Below are 6088 nucleotides of genomic sequence, written 5' to 3'. Positions count from 1 at the left end.
CCAATAGGGCTATCTTCTGTATACCCCCCTACCTTGTCACAACACAACTGATTGGCTCAAACACATTAAAACCTGTTATGGCACATTAACTCTTGAAACTAGGGGGCACCTTTAAGACTCCATAATGTTTCATCATTAGATGCTACAGTCCTCCTTTAAGACTCCATAATGTTTCATCATTAGATGCTACAGTCCTCCTTTAAGACTCCATAATGTTTCATCATTAGATGCTACAGTCCTCCTTTAAGACTCCATAATGTTTCATCATTAGATGCTACAGTCCTCCTTTAAGACTCCATAATGTTTCATCATTAGATGCTACAGTCCTCCTTTAAGTCCCCGTCATGTTTAGAATGTGTCTGGAAGCGCTAATCTATTCTACTCTCATCCTTTCGGTTTTAATAATATTTAATAATAATGTTAAAATAGGTAATAACTAACTTTATTAACTAGGGTTAATACCTGCCTGGCACACCAACAAAATCTTCATATTTACCCCCTCTAACAATACCGCTACAGAATTAGCATAGTAGGCCATGTAACTTAAGGTAATCAGAAATATTTAGGACTAACTTATTCCTTGCTACCCATTCTGAAACTAACTGCAGCTCTATGTTAAGTGTTGCAGTCATTTCAGTCGCTGTAGTAGCTGACGTGTACAGGTTTGAGTCATCCGCATACATAGACACACTGGCTTAACTCAAATGTCATTGGCATGTTGTTTGTAAGGATTGATGAAGAGAAGGTGCCAAATAGCTGCCCTGGGGAATTCCTGATTCTACCTTGATTTTGTTGTACAGGCTTCCATTAAAGAACATTGTGTTCTGTTAGACAGGTAGCTCTGGTGCGGCAGGTAGCCTAGCGGTTAGAGTGGTAGGCCAGTAACCGAAAGATTACTGGATCGAATCCCCGAGTTGACATGGTAAAACTGTGTCGTTCTGCCCCTAAACAAGGCAGTCCTAGGCCGTCATTGAAAAAAAAAATGTGTTCTTAACTGACTTGCCTAGTTAAATAAAGGTTACATTTTAAAGAAAAACTCTTTATCCACAATATAGCAGGGGGTGTAAAGCCATACGTTTTTTTTTCAGCAGCAGACTATGATCGATAATGTCAAAAGCCGCACTGACACAAACAAAACAGCCCCAACAATATTTGTATCATCAATTTATCTCAGCCAATCAGTCACTTGTAAGGGCTGTGCTAGTTGAATGAACTTCCCTATAAGCTGAAAGTCTATATTTGTTTACTGTAAAATAGCATTGTATCTGGTCAAACACCATTTTTTTTTAATTTTCATGTAAGGGTTGGTAACAGGCTGATTGGATGGCTATTTAAACCAGTAAAGAGAGCTTTACTATTCTTGGGGAGTGGAATGACTTTAGCTTCCCTCCAAGCATGAGGGAACACACTTGGGCTTAAATTGTGGGCTTAAATTGAAGATAATGCGAATAGAACTGGCAAAATCGGCCGCAATTATCCTCAATCATTTTCCATCCACATTGTCAGACACCAGTGACATGTCATTGTTGATTTTTTGCCCAAAATTGCATCAAAGGAGTTCCAAAGCTTTTTACAATCATTCTTCATGTAATTCATAGTGTAGTTTCTTCGTTTTACTCAGTTTAGTCACATTATTTCTCAATTTGCAATAGGTTTGCCAATCAGTTATTCAGCCAGACCTATATGCCATCTCTTTTGCCTCCCTCTTCATCATACCATTTTTAAATTCCTCATCAATCCATGTGGATTTAACAGTTTTTAAAGTCATTTTCTTAATGGGTGCTTGCTTATTAGTAACTGGGATAAGCAATTTCATAAACGTGTCAAGGGCAGCGTCTGGTTGCTCGTCATTACACACCACGGACCAACAAATATTGTTTCCATTGTTGGAATCGGCTAAACTTTGAACATGGAGACATTAAAGAAGTGATAGGAAGTGAAAGAGACTGGGTGTTATGTCAGAAGTTAATGGTTCTCTGAAGAAAGACAGATGGCTTTGGAATGTGTTGGGTGGACGAGAGGAGAGCAAAGTGTTAAACAGGGGAGACAGATGAACATCTGTGGATTAGATGAAGGAGGGGTTGAGGTCAGGACAGATTCTCATCAGGGAGATAAAGGTCTGGTATCCTGTTACCCTCTTTACTCTCTTCCTGTGGAACCATAAGATGTAAGGATTGGAGAGAAGGAGGAGTGTCTTAAGTGGGATATATATCTGGATGGAACAAATGTTGGGTTGTCTGAATTACAGATGTACAGAACCTTTGGGAATTATTAAACTTGGTTAAAGCTTCTCTAGTGTTCGTGAGTTATTTACTGTGAAAAAAAACAACCTAATAACATCAACAACATAGGAATCACCACAAACAATTGTATGACCTCTTATATAGAACACTAGGCCTAGCCTTTTGGAACTTTGGTTTTCCTAGATATGACTACTATATTGTGATCACAACATCCGATGAATTTGAATACTGCTTTCAAACACATTTCTGCAGCAATAGTAAAGATATGATCAAAATATGTTGATTCAATTTCTGTACTGTTTGTAACTACCCTGGTAGGTTGATTGATAACCTGAACCAGGTTGCAGGCACTGGTTACAGTTTGAAGCTTTCTCTTGAGTAGGCAGCCTGATCACAGCTTTCCTCCAGTATTAGTTAATTAATTAACAGTGTCTTGAGTTTGGTTTGCCTGTTCTACAGTCTAGTAAAGATAGGGGGGTTGACTGGGACAGGCAATGTAACATCCATAATGTTTTGAGAAAACATTTATGTAAAACAAGCACCTTACAATGGATCATCTTGAAACTTTCTCTCTAAATCTAACTTTCATCAAGGTTTTATATGGTCTACTGCTTTCTCTCTTTTCATTGGCAGAATCCTTTTTCAGTGTTATGATATTCATAACATCCATATTCACCAGTCTATCTTCCTGAAAACGAACAGAACAGTGCTGGTTGTCCTGGTAACAGATACCAATGAATATATCTATTTATTTGTTCAAACTGAACTACAGCACTTACTTTGAGTCAAATCTGATCCTTTCCTCTCTTCTCCTCCTCCCACAGTTCCACTCAGCCCCGTTGTTTTCCTGCAGTCCACCAGCAGCACAGACAACCTCTTCATACCCAGCAGTAAGGTGCTAACAGGAGAGGCATGACACGGGGACTCCGGGAGGGAGGAAGGGCTAGTGTTGTCCTGGTAACCATAAAGAGGGGACACAGACGCACATCATTATGGATGCTGATGTCACTGTTGTCATGAAGTGCTCTACAGAAACCCATCCCAGACCCAGAGCCCGATAGAGAAAGCTGTATGCTAGACCAGACCAAGCTGTATGCTAGACCAGACCAAGCTGTACCATCTGGTGTTCTGATCTGGAGAGACTCTTCTCTTCCTCGTCAGCATCAGGATGTTGTTGAGGCTTCCCAGAGGATCCACGATAGTCATGTGTCTCTCCTGTGTGAATGAGAACATCAAACAGATGGTAAACTTATGACCATCTATTGCAATCATAGAGTCTTACAAGAGTCTAAAATGGCCACTTCCATCATGATTTCCTAAAATATTGTTTGTGATGCAAATGTAAAAGGGTCGTTCCACAAAATGGGTGGCCTTTGTTATTTTAAGTAGAAAATATGCACCAATATAGAATTTTAAAGCATGTTATATTAGATGAGGGGAACTTTATAGACCACATGGAGAATTCAATACATCTAATTGAAAAGTCCCAAAAATATATGAACCAATGGCAGATTGACCCTTTAACAATTCCTACAGTACTGAACAACATATTCAAGTGTAGAACTTCAGTAGAATGCCCCTTTAAAACCACACATTAGTTCAACAACGGCATAGTTTGTGCCCCTGTTTAAGACAGTACTCACTGGTGTTAATCTGATATTCTGTCTCCTCCTTTCACTGCCAAAACGTCTTCCTTCTTCACCTTTATTGAGATAGCATCCTCTTCCTCTCTAAACGGATCTTTCTCTTCTTTCACTATAACAGCCTCCTCTTCCTCCTTTTTAATTCTGAAAAATGATTTCTCCAAACAGCCGAACCCCTCTTCATTAGCAAGGGAGGAGTAGTTTAGTGAGCTCATGGTCAGGGATGTTAGCTAGCTAGCATTAGCGTCTAGCCTAGTGCTAGGCTCAGTATCAATCTTTAACACGTTTGCAAATTGAACCAGTTGATACGTCAACCGAAAATCGTTTAAAACACTGAGATTAGATAATGTACATTAACATGGTCTAAAACGTCAATCTTTCAGTTTTATGTTGGCTAGCAAGCTACCGACGTGGTTGAAAGAGTTGGCGCCTTGTTGTTCCTGACGAAGTGTCCAGTCCAGTCCATTATACGTCACGAAAGAAGAGTCAACTGAAAGATGCTCGTCGCCATCTGCTGTCTGGAGTGGGTAACGCAGTTTGGAAACAATAGTTACTACACTTTTTGTATTGGAAAGAACGTCATAATTATTTAACAATAAGCTGATACATTTTCTCTTCCAAATAATACGTTCCTGTACACAGACGTAGAAGCTCAATATGAATATGTAGATGATTAATAAATACTTTTATGAATAGGTAGTGTGTTGATATACATTTTCTCTGTTAATTTTTCACATTCTTTTTTATCTACCTGTGACCATACTATTCCCTTAAAGCCACGCTCTATAAGATACACATCATCCTGTAAACAACAGAACAAATGCATCACATGCAAATAGCACTTGATTATCTGTAGTGCTTTACACTGGGTAGACAAAACATTAAGAACAGCTGCTCCTTCCATGACTTAGAAAGACTAGGTGAATCCAGGCTAAAGCTATGATCCCTTACTGATGTCACCAATTAAATCCACTTCAATCTGTGTAGATGAAGGGGGGAGACAGGTTACCAGAACTGCCAACCCCCAAGATGGCGTAGCAGTAAGACCTGTCGTGTCGTGTCCCTTGTATATATCGTTTTTTTTTCTTTTTTTTTCGTTTTTACATATTTTTCTTCGCATATCTTTTAAAACATTCTACTAAACCTCAGCTTCTAAATACTCTCCTGCAACCCGCCTCACCCAATGTAGCTATTTTTTTCTAAAGTATTTATATTTACTTCGGACCCGGAACCCCTCAACTGAAGCTAGCCAGCTAACTACCAGCTATGCTAGCGGTCTTCAGCTAACCGGTCATCAGCTAACCTTTAGCTTGGAAAGCTCTCGCCAGTTCAAACAACGCGACTCTAACCAGAGCATAACGGACCTATTTATTTTTTTATCCCCGGATTCCCACCGCAAACGGAAAATTTTTCAGCTGGATCTTCACAACTAGCGCTAAACCGCAACCCCGGATGATTACTCCTGGCTAGCGTTTCCACCCACTTAGCTTGAAGCTAGCCCGGCCAGAGCCCCTGTGCTACCACCGTAGCATAATCCTGGGCTACAATACCCGGACCCACGACCGGTCTATCGATGTCACCGCATGAAGAGGAATAAACAGACTCACCCCATCGCGACGTCCCCCAAAAGCTAACTCTCTCTCTAGCCCTTGCTATCTCCTTGCTTGCTAATTTGGCCTGCTAACTGCTAGCTTGTTAGCACAGGCCTGCTAACCGTCTGAATCGCCGCGTCCCAAACACTCACTGGACCCATATTTACTTTCTATCTCTTTTCGATGTTTAATTTGTTTATACCTTCCGGTAACCTGCCTCACCCAATGTGATACGGAATCGCTATTATTTTTAATTTTTAGAACACACTCAAGAACCTCCAGAAGCTAATGTCATATATACATATATTCATACACATAGCTCATATATTATACAGCGCCAAATTAATCTGCCTGACTCAAGTCATTGCACGTATCCCTGCCCAAACAGGAACGAACACATATACCCAACAATAAACTGCCCCTCTCAGTTCTCTTGTCTCACGACCCCAGGACACACATAGACATTCCATCGCACGAACACACACACCCAGCCATAAAACTGCCCCTCTCAGTTCTCCCTACCCCACGATCCCCTGACACACAAATACCTTCTTGCATAAACACACACACTTCATCCCCCCTCTACTGGTCGGGTGCCCAGAGCAGAAGA

General features: G+C 40.6%; 1 long non-coding RNA gene across 1 annotated transcript; it reads right to left on the bottom strand.

Annotated features, from left to right (window-relative positions):
* Positions 1 to 1752: 1752 nt before the first annotated feature.
* Positions 1753 to 4829, bottom strand: LOC118938446. Its single transcript, XR_005035721.1, has 3 exons — positions 3887 to 4829; positions 3361 to 3458; positions 1753 to 3197 (listed from the first exon to the last, which is right to left on the bottom strand). It is a non-coding gene; the product is annotated as an uncharacterized LOC118938446 (long non-coding RNA).
* Positions 4830 to 6088: the final 1259 nt, after the last annotated feature.

This window comes from Oncorhynchus mykiss, chromosome 13 (genome assembly GCF_013265735.2).
Source record: "Oncorhynchus mykiss isolate Arlee chromosome 13, USDA_OmykA_1.1, whole genome shotgun sequence".
Lineage (NCBI taxonomy): Eukaryota > Metazoa > Chordata > Actinopteri > Salmoniformes > Salmonidae > Oncorhynchus > Oncorhynchus mykiss.
The sequence above is the reverse complement of the archived record's forward strand: the minus strand, read 5'-3'. Positions and strand labels throughout refer to the sequence as shown.